Source organism: Meleagris gallopavo, chromosome 2 (genome assembly GCF_000146605.3).
Source record: "Meleagris gallopavo isolate NT-WF06-2002-E0010 breed Aviagen turkey brand Nicholas breeding stock chromosome 2, Turkey_5.1, whole genome shotgun sequence".
Taxonomy (NCBI): domain Eukaryota; kingdom Metazoa; phylum Chordata; class Aves; order Galliformes; family Phasianidae; genus Meleagris; species Meleagris gallopavo.
In genome coordinates this window covers 20,443,900-20,460,219 of record NC_015012.2, presented here as the reverse complement: position 1 = coordinate 20,460,219, position 16,320 = coordinate 20,443,900, and the positions used below count along the sequence as shown (strand labels likewise).

Sequence of the window (16,320 nt, the reverse complement as noted above, 5' to 3'; positions counted from 1 at the left end):
TCAAAGCCTGGCAAAATATAAAATGATGCATGGTGAAGGACATGGATCTCACATGAAGTGCCTGGGGATGTCTTTCAGAGTCAGCCCATGCCAAAGGCAGGACAAACTCTACATCTGAGATCTGGGGTCTCATTTCCCCACTAACATTCATTTGTTCTTCTGGTGATGGTCCTAGAAACCCTGTGATTAAGAAACAAATAAGAGTGACTTGTGCTGTACCCTCACTGTCTTTCAAGAATCTTATTATGTGATGGTGTCAACTACAGAAAATGTTGGCGCTTCCTTTTTTTTGTTTGTTTTGCTTTGTTTTGTTTTGTTTTGAGTCTCCCTTGTGCTCTTTGCTTGCTTGGAGGGCCTGGGACTGTGCTGACTGTGCTGCTCTTCCCAGACAAGTTTCCAGGATCAGATCTCCCTTGTCATCCTGACACCTTAGGTCTCCACTATGACTGTTCCCACTCCACAGTGGGAAACAACCTCAAGGAAATGCCCTGTAGGCTCTGCTGCCCATCCTCACACATACCTAGGGGAGGTGTTTCACCTGGTTGTGAAGAGATTAAAGAAGTGTTAAACTTTGGACAAATGATCTTCTCAAGGTATAATCATATAATCACTAAGGTTGGAAGAGCCCTTTAAGGTCATCTAGTCCAACCATCAACCCAGTGCCCTTATGCCCATTAACCATGACTCTCAGTGCCACATCTCCACACTTCTTGAACACCTCCAGGGACAGTGACTCCACCACCTCACCAAGCAGCCTATGCCAGTGCCCAGCCCTACTTTCTGAGAAGAAAGTCTTCCTAATATCCAACCTGAACCTTCCCTCTCATCCAATCAAAGAGATACTGTGTGCTAAAGCATAGGATTGAGGTGTTGGCTCTCATGTCAAGGAATTCAATGCCAAGCCTCTTCAGGAACATGTTTCTCTGAGGAAGACAAAGGAAGGCTTGAGGAAACACATTCATGCCAAAGCAAATGAACTGCAAATCAGACAACTGACTTGACTGACTTGACTCACTATTTCCTGAGGGCAAAGTCTGTCTCCTTTGTCACTTAGCCTTACTGATCCATAACTGAAATTCTTAGATGCCAGCGCAACCCAAGAATTAATTGCAAAACAAGCAGCTAAGTCTGATTTCTGCCCTGGATCCACACTACTACAATGTAGGAATGAGGCTTTCAAAATGTGATATCAATGGGATGCTCAGACGTTGTATGCTGGTGGGGAAAAGTGTATGTGCTTGCAGGGCCAGATGGGGCTGGTGGATGTAAAGAAGGTGGTTTGACACTGCAGGAAGCAGTGCATGGCCTAGCAGGCACCCTTCCAGCCAGTGATTGCTCAGAGATTGGGGGCAAGAGGTGTTTTAAGAAATAACCTGAAGTCCAAGGGTTCTTCTTATGCAAACCATCGGCAGCTGGCAGCGAGGAGGAAATGACTAACGCTGTATTTGTTGTTTGCCGTGTAGCGCTCTTGTGTGCAGAGCCTGCGGGAAGGGACAGAGAGGGATTTTCTCAAACCTTGTCTGCAAACAGAGCCTGCTGATTGCTCTCCTTTCACTGCCGGCTGCTTGGAGGGGAAGGCGTGGAGCTTAGATTCACTTCACTTAGGGACAGATGCACTTCTCCTCAGGGAAATGGCAAGGGCAATAACGGTGGGGAGGGAGCTGTGCAAGGTGTTCAATGACTAACGCTCCAGGTGTTCACTGTGTTCCCTGTGGCCTTAATAGAGAGGCACAAACTCCTTTAGGGTCAGAAGTCTGCCTCACCTGCTGTGGTCTCCAGCAGTGGCACATGAGGAATATACCTCTTAATTAATGCGAGAGTCCTGAAGTTAGTCAAAGTCAAAACTCTCACTTCTGAACTTTTAGACCCCCACAGTGCCCCACTGATCATTTCACCTCCAGCATGCCTGTTTTAGCACACAGAAGGTAAGGTCTCACCACTACTAATCCTACCAGGGAAAAAAGATGGAAAGACAGCAAATGTTAGGGAGATTTCTTTCTTCATGGAATGCAGGGTGTCCTAGCAGCAGGGATAGGGGCTGAGTACTCTGATGGGAACAAGAGAGAGGGGAAATGGTTTCAAATTAAAAAGGGGAGATTTAGATTGGATGTACAGAAGTTGTTTTATAATCAAGGTGGTGAGGCACTGGCACAGGTTGCCCAGAGAGGTGGTGGATGCCCCATCCCTGGAGACATCCAAGGTTAGGCTGGGGGGCCTCTGAGCAGCTTGCTGTAGCTGTCGGTGTCCTTATTCACTGCAGTAGAATTGGACTAGGTGGTGTTTAAGGGTCCCTTCCAACTCTAAGGATTCTATGATTCTATGACAAAAGTGTGCCATGGCTGAAATAAAATGCCTGAGGCAGTGATGTGGAACTAGGATTAGAGTACTAAGGCAGAAACGTGGTGGAGACTTCATTTTGCCTTCTGTGCACCAGCACAGGGCTGGAAAGACAACTTGTAGTGGCATGTTTCTGAGGGAATGTGAGCTGAGAGATAATGCAAGACTTCTTGAGAGCTGCACCAAATGGAGTGATAAAAAGAATGTGCACTTCAATAAACAATTAATTAATTAATTAATTAAAAACCTGCAACCTTATGTCATTCAAGTGACAGCTAAACACAAAGAAAGGGAAAAATCCGATAAATACATATGGGGTCCCTGCGGCAACGTATCAGCTTCACTAGGTCAGGCCTCACTGTGAGTGTGTATCTGCTGAAGTGCAGTCCTTGTCAGCAAACATAGCAAAAAGCTGGAATGCACTCAGACGTGCCGATGTCAGGTATTCCTATTGATTGGGAATATTTTCTTCTCAACGGTTGGGGCATTTGGGGCAGTTGGTTGTTATTGTAACTGCTGCAGATCTGACAGAAGTTCCAAAAATTGGAAGTTTTTTCTCTTACCGAGGCCACCTGGTCAGATTTTCTTGAAAGAGGCACATGTTGGTCTGCTTATGCTGTTGTTGTTCCCTTTTCCATTGTTAGTGTGTAATTATTTTCAAATGAATGCCTAAGGGCTTTTTGTCTTGTTTTGTTTTGTTTTTAACCCTAAACACTTTCAGAATTGTTTTGTTAAGAAAAGCCATAAAGCCTATTTATCAGAACTGTTGGTTTGAAGAGATTTCAGTAAAATAAAGGGATAGCCAAGTACTTTAGGAATATGCCAAATGAGAGTGCTACCCTACCTGCCTTCAGAGAGGGCATGGAAGGAATATGTATTTAGCAAGAACTGGTGGATTATTAAGTGGTTTTATCTCCACTCAACATCTCTCTGTAAATAAGTCAAGGTTTGTTGCAACCTTGTGCAAGTGCTGGGAAAATCTAAAGCCTTAAATAGTGAACTGCTTTGAAGAAAGCTTATCTTCCTAATGGAAACAAATTGTGCCCGTTATTTATGTGTGTGGTAAAGCTTTAATAAAGTGGGGGGTGCTTTACTTTCCCATTTAAACCGTGGATCACATGGATTGATAGAATAAGAACCATACAATAAAAGCAATGTACTTATTCTTCACGTAACCTTAACAATGATTTAAAACAAAGGTGTTTGCTCAGAATTATCCATTAAAGAAAGCAATGCAGCATCAGGAGGGTTTTAGCTTGAGGGAAAGCCTGCAGAAGTCAACAGGCTAATTGTCCTTCATATGTGTAGGATCATCCCCTCAGGAGTCTGATGTGTCTCATCTATGTATACCACTACTCTGGCATGAAGTCTACTGTCATCACAGAAAAATAAGCATACTGTAGACTTCTTATTACCTTTATAAGATTTTACAGGTTTTGTATATAGGATAGAACAAGAAAAATAAACAATGTTATTTATTTTCAATTATTTAAACTCGCAAACAGGTCTTCTCAATTTGATATGTTGTTTTTTGAATTCCGCAATCTTGTTAATTGTAGCTTTCAGTTATAAATTTGTTGAGCAGACCTGTGGTGTTAGGATTCCCAATGCCTCTATTGAGTACCTCTTTATTTATTTAAAATTAAAAGGGAAGAAAAAGTTGAGAAAAAAATCTCACTAATCCCTAACAGGTGTCCCTGTCTTGTATCCATAGTGTCATAAGCTTTGAAATGCTGCGTTCCCAGAACAGGACAACTCTATCTCCTGTCTGCCATGTAGATAAGTTACCTTAGCCTTTGGGCTACTGTTCATTTCTGGGAAAGATGGTTCAAGGTGAGTCAGCTTTTGTGCTGTACACTGAGATCTTCACCACACAGAGCCCCACACATCCGAAGTCAGGTGTTTTGGGACTTGCACAACCTCTGAGCTGAAGTACCTGAGGATTTTAGAGCCTAGCTGCATTTTCTTCCCAAATATCTAGCATATCTGGAAAGCAAGGAAGTCATACTGTCATAACTCTTTCTGGGTGGGGAATCACAGAATCATAGAATGACTCAGGTTGGAGGGGACCTTAATTGTCATCTAGTTCCAACATGCCATGGGCAGGGCTGCCAAGCACTAGATCAGACTGGGAATGGAGGCAGGGAGAAACTGAGGGACAGAGCCTACAGGCACATAGCTCAGAATCTTCTCTGAAGTGATGATGAACATGTAAATACACCTGAGAGCCTTGGATGCAGTGGCTGGGCCCCCAGTCAGACAGAGAAATAGAGCAAGGAGGTGTACATAGCCCCTGAAATCATGCAGCCCCTGGTACAGGGTTATTTTGCCTTTCTTTTAGCTTTGCTTGCAAACTGCCGCAGAAGTGCAGAGAGAATACTGTTTTTAAATGTAACGTGAAGTAACAAACAAAAGCGTCTCTTTCTCTCAATGTGGAAAAGTAAGTTTGGTCAGAAGCACTTTGTTGACCTTACTGAAATAACTCCTTCTCTGACCCAGATACAGCATCTGTAATCCACTTTGTAATGTCACTACAATGCTCATCAAGATTTCTGCCTTGATATGACATCTGTAGATCAGGCATTCATTGTTCTGATCAGCAGTGTTCTCATGGTTGTGTTGCTACCTGGGCAGCTGCTGACACCAAAGAGACTTTGGCTGTATAAGATCATTTGAAATTTGCAGCAGCAGAGCATTTAGGATTTGCAGACAAAACCATTAAAGTATGGGCAGGATAGTTTTCTTTCCCTCTAAATATGAAGGAAGAGGACACGGGGCTTACACTTTATTTAATTTGGATTGAAAGAATGCTGTGAGGTTTCATTTTTTTGGAAAGGTGAGTTTTGATGTTACCTTAAACTGATTTTTAAAAAAAATATATGAAAGTTCTGGCTGAAACTGTTTCCTCTGGAGTTTATTTCTAAAATCAAAACGCCTCTCTGATTTGAAGTTCTAAAACCCTCTGCTGTGAATAAAAATGTGCAGCCATTTCATTTATTCATTTTGGAAGAATAAAAGAGGCAATGAGTAAAACTGCAGTGGGGTGAGGAAAACCTGCTGATCAGAATGAAGGTTACTTATATTACAATAAACATGTGTTGGTCTTGGCTAATATTGGTTTATGTCACGGTCTCATTTGAACTCAAAGTGCCTTTTGCTTTGGCTGCTCAAAGGACACGATTGTCATCAAGGAAGTGAAATCTCTTCTATTCCCCCAGCTGGAAGAAAAAGGATCGGAGGTAGCAGTGGAAGGGACAGGGCACAAGAAAGAAAAGGAAAGAAACGCGGACGCTCGCACACAACTTCTTACAATGGCTCCAGCATGCCCTTCCATTGGCAGGAATCCTTTTGATCAAATCCTTGTCCTGGGCTGGAAGTGTTTTAATGAGCATACAGACATCGTCTTTTTTTTCCTGTGTCTATTTTGTGTTCTTAAAGATAGATAAGTAAAGTGTGCACTTAAATGATCATGTGAGAGCTTCTTAACTGTGTTCTAGAGGAAAGGCATAGCACTTGAATGTGGAGGCTGAACAGTGCCAGCCCGAAGGACAAGGAAAATAAGAGAGGAGGAAACTTGAGCTGAACTGAACTTGTTTTCTTTAACATCTCATTTTCTTTTGGAGAAAGAATAAGCAGCATGCAAACAGGTAAACATCTGTTGGATGAGAGGTGTTTTATGGAGACTCCCATGTCTTGCTGCTTTTCCCCATAGAATATTCTGAATTGAAAGGGACCCACAAGGATCATAGACTCATAGAATGGTTGAGTTGGAAGGGATCTTAACGATCACTGAGCTCCAACACCCCTGCCGTGGGCTGGGTGCTCCCCACCAACCAGTCTGCCCAGAGCCCCATCCGTGGCCTTGGGCACCTCCAGAGATGGAGCACCCACACTCTTTGGGCAGCAGTTGGAAAGAATTCTCAGAGGTGCAGTGGGATTTCTGCCTTTACATGCAGGTAGGTGCCAGCCTGTGAGAGGCCCAGGGCTGAAGGTTGTAGAAGCACTGCCCACCAGTCCCTGCTGTCTCCACCACATGTGGAGCAGCTATGAGACCCCAAAGGAGCTATCCTTAGGTAGCAGCCCAAATGTTGCTGATTTGTGGAAATGAGCCTGGGCTGCCAACCTGGTTCTTCCTAGGAGCCCCAAAAAACTTTAAACATTAAAAAATAAAGTTTGCACTTGACAAAAAGCAAATGTTTAATCTGACACATCTCATTATTCTGACGAATTTGCAGGAAAAAACAAACTTTGTTAGTCTGTCACAAAGAACTAACAGTTTCTGGAAGTCAATAAAGCTTGCCTTGGAAGGACACACTTAGCACAGACTTCCGATTTCCTAGCTAAGTTATGAAGACGTGATGCAGGTAGACAGCAGCCAAGACCTCAGTGCAGAAGACACAGAGCCTTCCCCAGACCAGGATGGCTGGAGTTGAAAGAATCTCACACTGACAGCAGCTGCCAAAATCAAACCCTTTTTCAATGTTTTTTTGATGTGAATCACAGGAGGTTTCACTACCGGGATTTGCATCCAAATAGGAACCCTGCAGATTTCTTCAAATCCTGGTGACAAACGTATGACATTTATGACTTGCGACTGTTATCCCACATGTGTGAATTGCCAAAACAAAGCTTTCAAAAAATGGCAACTTTTTTGTTTGTGACTTGATGCATTTTGTAAACAAGAAAGTGCCAACATTGACACAACGTGGTCTGCTCCATCTCCAGGTACCGGCAATGCCCTGAGCTGACTGCTGCAGTGGTGTTAATGATGCTCTTTCAATAGCTGAGTGCTGATACTCCATGATTTTGGCTCTGACAACAGGTACCTGTCAGGTAACTGCATACTTTTAGCAATGTGGCATTGGATGAGCAGTGGGAATTGTAGGAAACAGTTTTGGATGAGTACAAAGTTTGTTGAGTTAGACATGATGGTACAAAACTGCTCTGGAAAAAAAAAAATAAATTGTAAGCTGTCGCACATGGATTCCAAAGAGAAGATTCCCTAGTTTACAATGTTTGGTATTCACACAGATTTTTTATAACTGCTGGTGATAATTCAGCTCATGTCATTATTAGTCCCATGACCACCTTTGGCACTCCTTGCTTATTGTTACATAGGTTAAATGTTATGTAATGGTATGTAAAACAGTTGTGTTTTCAGTTTTAATTTTACTACATTAGTTTATTTAGGAGTCTCAGATTTTTCCCATGTGCTCTATACATATATTGATTCCTACACTTCTACTCATCTTTATGGGAGCAAATCTGAAGTACAGAAGGGAGGACGCCCATGCGTCAGATCACTTTTGTTTCCATTCCTGTAATGGTTCTCCCCACTGCATCTCTTTGCAGAGAGGCAGTCAGATCTGCAATACTAGCTAAGAGAATGCCTCTTTTTTTCTTTAATAATACGATGCTTTTAGTGCCATTCTCTTTCACTTAACACACCTTTACAATTCAAAAGTGTTCTATCTGTTAAGATTTATTTTAAAACGTTAATCAGTTTAGATTTCTTTTTATAGTAGTATTTCCCTTCTAAATTTGTGGTGATTTTTTTCCTCTCCATTGAATAATAATCCTATTGAATGACATATGTCTACATATGCATAAATGTACAGATAGGTAGATCTATATCTATATTACATACACACACATGTCTGAGGTGGCTCTGCATATTTCAGTTGGCTTTTCAAACAACCGTACCTTCATGCTTTCTGTCTGTGAGCTGCATTGGCACAGGGCAATTTAGAAAATAATTAATTCATTAACTAATCTCAAGGATACCTGAACAAAATACCAAAACCAACAGAAACAAAAACTTTTGGGGTTTCATCTTTTAGAAGGAACATGTAGAGAATTCAGATGGTATGCAAGTAACTCAGAAAATGTTTATGAGGAAAATTGTCCATGCATTTTATTACTTGTTCACAAAAAAATCTCAGTGCACAACTTAGCTAAATTACCGGCAAAGTTAAATTAGGCATGCACACTTAGAATTAGAAACACTCCTGGCTGCTGCATAGAGGCTGCTAGTGCATAGGGGTGGGAGCACAGACATACCTGCTCTTTGGCTGGTCAGGAGATTGGCTCACTGGGTATCCACAACACAGAGTATTCTGAGTAGTAAAAGTGGACTTAAATGAGAGCATTTAAGAATTAAAACAGGATGCACGTATGTTATTTTTATGAATCACGGCGGTAGAATAATGCATTATTGCAATAATGCAGTAGAAACTACTGATATTTTTTCTGCACCCCATTTGTAAGTTGTAGTATTTTGAAAACATATCCTACAACTTTGTACGGGGAATATTTTTGTATTAAGAATAATAAGAGGTGCAACTTTTTTTTCCCATTTCCTTGTAAATTGTTGTTTTCTTAGACAGTATTTAATATATATGGAAGCTAATCTATTTTCTCCCATGTAAGAATTATCCAAATCAAGTATTTTCTAACTTAATTGAACTAGTCAGATTGCTGGGGTTCATCCACAGCCCAGATGAGGCTCAGCTGTGCAGTGATGCTTATGGAGGGAAACCTCTGTGCCATCAAAGGCAAAAGGTGCTGAATATCAACAGAGAGTGTAAGGCAAGGCATGTACTGCAGTACTAGCAGTGCTTCTTGGAAAAAATTTGTGACACTCCTTGGAAGTACCTGCCAGTCACTATTTGTGAGACTGAGGTGGGATCGTCTTATCATCTCATTACATTATTCAAAACAGGGCTCCGAGGCAAGTGGTCATTTGGATTTAGATGCTCTCACATGAATAAATGGTATTTACAGTGACTGGAGGAGAGTGGGGAAAATGGATTTGTAGAAACATTGAGTCACACAGAATCATAGAATGACTTAGGTTAGAAGGGACCTTAAAGATCATCTAGTTCCAACCCACTTGCCATGGGCAGGGCTGTCAGCCACCAGATTAGACTGCCCGGGCCTGATCCAACTTGGCCTTGAAAGCCTATGGAGATGGGGATTCATATTTTGGTGGTTTTCCTTTTTTTTTCCTTAAGCAATTTGCTAGCTGACAGACTTGAGTGTATTTGGCTACTGGAAGATCTCGTGGATCTTCCAGACCTCTTTTGCAGCAATAGTGATATATGGCCATAGCGGAGGCTGCAGAAGCTAACCAAGAATTTTAAAAGAACTAACAAAGGAGCTCTCTGAATCATTAATGATGATTTCAACAAATCTTTGTGCCCTGGGAGGTTCCAGAAGGTAAGAAGAAAGCTTATATGAAGCCAATATTTAAAAAGGTTAAACAGGATGACTTGAGTAATTATAGGCCTGTCAAACTGACATTGATCCTAGGCAAAATACTGGAACAGCTGATATGAGACTTGATTAATAAGGAATTAAAGGAAGGTAATATAATTAATGCCTTTCAACATGGGTTTGTGGAAAATAGATCTTGTCAAACTAGCTTGATATCATTTTTATGAGATTACAAGCTTGGTTGAGAAAGGTAATAGCACTGATGTAATGTACTTGGGTTTCTGTAAGGCGTTTGACTTGGTACCAGCTGACATTTTGATTAAGAAATGAGAATGGTACAAAATCATTGCAGCAAACATCAAATGGATTAAAAAATAGCTAATTGGTACATCTCAATATGTAATTGTAAATGGGAAAGTGTCATTAAGCAGGTGTGCTTCTATTGGAGCCCTGCAGAGGATCATTTTGGATGCAAAACTGCTTAACATTTCTAACCATATTCTGAAAGAGAAAAATGGCAATCTCTGCAGGTAATACCTACAGACTATGTGAATACTAGGAGAGTAGGCAATAGTAAAGTGAATGTGTTGATTGTAGAGAATAAGAATGATATTTTGGCAAACTGGCCAAACTCTAATATTTGCTATCTAGAAACAGCGAAGGTAGGCCCATGACCTTACTTGTAGTAGATGTGACTTTTTAAAAGACTTAGGACTCATGGGTGGATAATCAGCCAATCAGGAGTGCCAGTGCAGTGTGGTGGTGGTGACACCTAGTCTGAGCACCAAGAGGATGCTAATAAGCTGATGAGCATTGAGAGAAGATCCCCAGGAAGTGCTGAGGAACTGGAAGAGGTGATTTGTCTTGAAGAGCTTAATGAATTCGATGTATTGCTCAGCAAACAGAGGGCTACTGAAGCTGATCATGATTATGGGATTTGTTTTGTCCAATTTTCCCCATCCTGTATTTTAATACAGGAATATTATCTAGGCTTGCTGCTTTGCTATACTTATGCATTCAGTGCAGAAGTTTAATATTTCCAGTGGGCAACTAACCCCATACAGAGATAGCTGCCATTAATTGCCTTCTGATAGTGCCTCTTGCTCTCAGTTGATTACAAGGGGATCCCCAAATGCTAGGTGAAACCAAGACACTTCATTTTTTTGTTTTTAAAGTTAAATGAGGTGATCCCACACTAATTGCCTCCATGGGGAATGTAGTTTTTAAAACGAAGGTTCTTCAATCTGTGAAATAACAGATTCTGAATGTTGGAAATTTTATAGAGACAAATTCAGATTAAAAATCAGGTGCACATTTTTCTCAGGGAGCATAATTAACCTTTAGAGCAAAAAATTATCACAGGTTGTGGCACTTTCTCTACCAGTGGAAATTTTAAAATCAAGATGGAATGTTATTGTAAAAGATTTGATCTACATAAAATGAACCGATCTGGGGAAGTTATATGGCCTGAGTTGTATAAGAGGTCAGAGAAGATCATCATGTTTGTCCCTTCTGGACTAGCAATACATTTCTCTGTGTCTTGTGATGCTAGAATGCCTTTAACAATTTTTTCCTTAAGTTTTTGGCTATTCCTCAATTTCCTTCCTGCTAACCATAATTACAATTCCCTGACTTGCAGGACAAATACATTTATAGTGTGTAAATATCCTGAACATGAAGGTCATATAAAATTTAGGATATATTCAAGAAATATAGACTAGAATAATAGATAGAGTTTGAGTAAGATTTATTGCCCAAGTGCTAATTTTCTGTTTTTAGTCTTGTTGGGGATGGGTGCAGACTGATTAATAAATCTATTGCCAGCTTCCACAAAATTAGAGTACAAGTATATTGAAAGAGACACCCAATGTTTTTAAAAATATCCCACAAAACATCCCACGTTTTCCTTTGTGCAATAGGCTCTGGAGTGAGGCCAGATCTACCCTGCTTGTGGTCTCCCCACCCTAGTGGTTCATGGTTCAGGATAGAAAGGTCACACTGTTGATGTGGGGTTAAGTGAACAGGAAGACCATTAAAAGTTATGTGATTTTGGCAATGTTCTGTATTTTCCCTGTTTCAATTCTGTGACTGGATTAAAATAAATAAATAAATAAATCAAAGAAGAAAATAAAAGACTGAGAAGAGGAACAGAAAAGAGATAACAACCATTCGGGGAAAGAATTTTCTTCTCTCTTTGACTTAATCTTCTAGATTAAAGTCTAAATCCCCATTGTCTAAGAACTACATGATGTAATGATGGAGAAGGTACCCTTCATAAGCATTCAGAGAATGAGAGAAATTGAACAATGCCTTGATCTGGACAGAAAGTTTCCATTTTAAACTGCTTTGGATGACCTATTGGTTTTTTTATGTTTCATGCAAGCTGTCTGCCATGGAATTTTTCAAGTTTTCTCTTTAAAGAAGTGAAAACATGCAAGTGAAAAGTTTTTAGTTTTTAACTGAAAATGATCAGGAACGTGTGCTTTAAAAGCTACTGTGTTGGCTGGTAGAAATCTAAATTCAGATACCTTAATTTCTTGATCTTGTATGTGGGGTAGATTTCTGCCCATCTTCCCATGTTTCTATGTAATTTGAGATTAGATCATCTCTCTATCTAATATAAATATATTCTTAGAAATAATAGTTGTTCAGCAGGTCTCCAATATAACTGGAGAATCATGAGACAAAATAGCTAGTAGAATATAGGTTAGGAACAACATGAACTATAAGCCCATGAAATACGACAACATTTTAAAAACTGAATGCAGTGACTTGAGAGATCAAAATGATTTTAGATAGAATGTGCCTTAAATCCAGCATTCCTCAATGATGGCCCTTGGTGTAAGTGAGGACAGGATTTTTCTGGCTAAATATTTTGATGTACATCCTTCCACGAAATTTTGACATGTGGAGCTTACGGTCATGAATGAGGTTGTTCATAATTTAGTACAGGACCTTCGACCCATGCATTGCCTCCAGTACCACTGGCATGAAGACCTGACTCTCTGGTGCACAGAGGCCAGCACAAATCTGACAAAGCTTCACCACTCTGGAGAGTGGGATCCTAGCACTAGAATAGGTGGTCCAGCACATCTGCACCTCCTTTTTTCATACGCTTTGGCAATTGTTTTAACAACATTCTCACAGTGTACTAGAAAGGAATGGAGGACATGAAAATCATTGAGATTCTTTGGCCAAGTCTTCTCCAGCCACCTTTAGGACTGCCATCTTTAATCTGTGTTCTGGGCTCTGTTTTCCTTTGCATTTGAGCTGGGGACCCTTGTAGCCTTAGATAAAAAAAAAATGAGAGAGAAGAAATTTGCAGCCATCCCAGAGAGACACACTGGTGTGGCTGGACATCTAAAAGGTCAGCTGCACTTCACCAAGGTTTTCCTTTGGAAATACAAGGAAATCTGTGACTGTAACTTATCCTGCCCCAAAGAGGGACTTGTACCTGCCCCGATACTCAGCAAGCTGTTGGTCAAATGCTACCTGGTAAATTCCAAACAAACCCAACCAAGGAGTCATAGCCTGGCCTTGCTTCCCAACTTCAACTCTCCGTGATGATTTTCTGCCTGAATACATATAAATGGAGGCAAATGGGAATTCAGATTCTGTGACAACTCATTATAGTTTTTTCTGCTTCAGTAACCTTATTGATTACAGAAAAGACCAATTGAACGTATGGTTCATATTTTTTTTCCAAACGCTTTCAATAAATCCTCTTTATGTTCCACAAAAATAAATAAATAAGGTAAGTGTGTCTTCCCGACAGCTGGCTGCAGAGTAAACTTAGAGCACCTGCTTTCTTCTCTTTTGTTCATTTTTTACTGCTAAGTGAATAACACTTAACACTAAATAAAGGAGGAGGGTGACCATGGCTACTGAAAAAGATTCAAAGGCAGTCTGTGCGTTGCTTGTGAAGAACTGATTACAAACACATAGTGTATGGCAGATAACAATATTCCTGCACAATAATCTAGCGGTAATTCACATTGTGGTTTAAGTGCCAGATTCTCATGAAAGCCGCTGAATAATCTAAGGCAACTCTACTCTGTCAGGTGCCACACGTTTTCTTTGGCAAATTTAACTGATAACGCATTTAAGCGTGCTGGTAGGACAGGCGGTGACCTTGAGAGCTGGCAGAAGGGGACTCGAGCAACTTTACCTTATTTTGGCCTCATCTGTAGGAGGGTTTTGGGGAAAAAAAAACAACAACCACCAACCTTCTTGAGGTCTTGGTTATTTTATTTGTAAATAACCATCTGCTTCTTTCTGATCAAGAGCCAGCATAGTAAGGTATGACCCCGGGGAGAACTGTGATTGATACTCCGCCACCTCTGCTAGCGGGGGTGCCGCACAAAAGGTAGCGTGAGGCTCACCAATGGCCCGCGATGAAAAAGAATACACTTTCTTTCAAAATGTAAATGATCCGATGTTGTGAAGGGATGCAGGTGGCATAGGGGAAAAGACCAGCCATCAAACACCTCCTGTCTGTCTGTCTTGCGCACCTCTCCCGCTTGGCTGCTGCTCCCCAGGCCGGGCACAGCTCTGCATCACCCCGCTGCTGCACGGCTGTGGGGCCTCGGTGACCTTGGGCAAGTCCCCTAAGCGCTTTGTGCGTCAGTTTATCTACTGGTGAACTAGGTCTAATACCTTTACCGAGGATTATGGCAATTAATTGCTGTTTGTAAAGCACGCTGAGATCTGCGATGTTACAGAAATGAATATTCTGGCTCAGAATTTGCCGTGCTGAATGATCGCAGGGTACTAGGGAGAGCAGCTATTCCGTTCCTGTGCTGCCTTCCTCGTTTCCAAGGACTTTGGGGAGCTGTCCCAGGAAGCAGGAACACTTAAGAGATCAAGAGCTTTTCTGCAGAACAAAATGGCTTAGGTTGCTGTCGTTCTGTCACTTGTAGCATTCTGTGTAAATGCCAAGTTTAAAAAGAAAATAAAAAAAATCAGCTGCTGAGAAGTGTTTCTGGCTATTCAAGATTGAAAAAATCAGCTGCTAAGAATTGTTTGCGGCTATTTAGGATTTGTATCCTTTGCTGCAACCCAGTATTCACCCGGTGGAGGACTGGTTGTTACCAGGGAGAAACTAGTGGGGAAACTGCTGAATGAATGTAAGGAAGAAAAGGGGGCAATGCGGGCTGCAAAGCCCTCTTGTGTCTGGTGGATTTTTTCACGGAGGTATTTCAGCCTAATGTGCTTTTAGTGGAAAGGTTCCAAAATATATAACCAGGAAAAAAAGGTGAGGGGGGGGGGGAGGGGCTGCAAAATTCCCAAGCAAAATTACTAGAGGTAAATTCAGTGTTTTTCCACTCCGGCAACCACAACCTTTGCTTTTATTCTGGTGCAAACAGCTGCAGGTGCCTCAAGTCAGCCAGTTCTATCTATCTGCAATGTCATCCATGTTTACTTGCAGCACTGGACTTTCGATTCTGTCAGGATGCCAATCCAACGGGCCGCCAGGCACTGCAGCTGACAGTCAAATCTGTAATGCTGAATCCTTCTTCTGGAAAAAAGGGCTAAAGAGGTTAATACACTCAAGTAAGGATAAACACACCAGCTGTTATAGTTTCTAATATTTAATGACATTATCAAATAAAATAACTCATAAGAAATAAAAAATATGCAGCCTCCAAATCACTCATCTTTGTTAGCATTAATAAATTATCTGAAAAGCCCACACTCTAAAATAATAAGAGACTACTATTAAAGAAATCATATTTACTCTTCTGCTCTGCCGATGTTGTTCTGCACTGATACCTTTACATTTTGGTGTTCCATCAATACCGGTGTCACATCTATAAGATAATCGTGGATGGATTATTGGAATGCAGACAAATACAATTTTTTTTTTTTTCTGTAAGAGTTCTTGTTGAAATATATCATCTAGCTGATTTTCTGAACATAATGATTCAAAGATTTCATAACTCTTAGTCTTTTTCTTTTATAAATATCTGCATAGGATCTGAAGAATAATGAGTCCTGCAGCAGCAGGAATGCTTTTGTGTGTGTTTCTGCATGTGAAATCTCAAAGGAAGCCTTCCAGAACTCATTACTGGGGCTAAACACTTTTTAGAGAGTCAGGAAGTGACTATATGTTTTCCTCCCATAATTGTAGCTGAGCCTCTACTGCTGGTAGACAGGGCGGATTAAGTAGGGGATAACTTGAACACCCTCAGGAAGGGTGAGAAATACATACAAACACACAATGGAAGAGGCTTTGCAGTCTGCAAAACAGCCTGAAATGGGCTCAGCTGCCAGTTTATGATCTATGTTATAGCGAGGCACATTCAATGTGTTGTACTTAAACGTCTATGACCAACACCATAAAATCCTTGAATTCTAGGATTTATCTGGCAGACACTCCAAATGGCATCAGACTATAGCTTATCTATCCTGTTACACTTCCTTTTTGGTTATTGCTCACTGATGGGCAAAGGCACAGAGATGCTGGGACTCTTTATAGGATGCTGATGGTAAAGACAGCACTAGGGCTTGGCAGGGCAGTGTGGCCAGTGGTGCTCTTACGCTGGCCTTCACAAAGGTGCATTGATTTCCTGCACTGTACTTTTAACAATGTATGGATTGTGGAAGAAAAGAATATGTATGTATTTTTTTCTGGGAGTATACTAGGCATAAGGTAGAGCTGGCTGAATCACAGAAATTCCTCCCTGTGAAAAAATGGTCATTTTCAAAATCCCTCCCTATTTCCCCTTCAAATTGAGGAAAAACAAAATATTATTATTTCTTTTTTTT

General features: G+C 40.9%; 1 long non-coding RNA gene across 2 annotated transcripts in view; it reads left to right on the top strand.

The window, feature by feature from the left end:
- The first annotated feature begins 6,199 nt into the window (after positions 1–6,199).
- Positions 6,200–16,320, top strand: part of LOC109365902 — a 23,093-nt gene continuing 12,972 nt past the window's right edge. The window contains exon 1 of one of the 2 annotated variants that reach the window (XR_004158802.1): positions 6,200–7,159. This is a non-coding gene — a long non-coding RNA (uncharacterized LOC109365902). Of the gene's footprint in view, positions 7,171–16,320 lie in introns of both variants that reach the window. The other variant, XR_004158801.1, reaches the window with a different exon arrangement.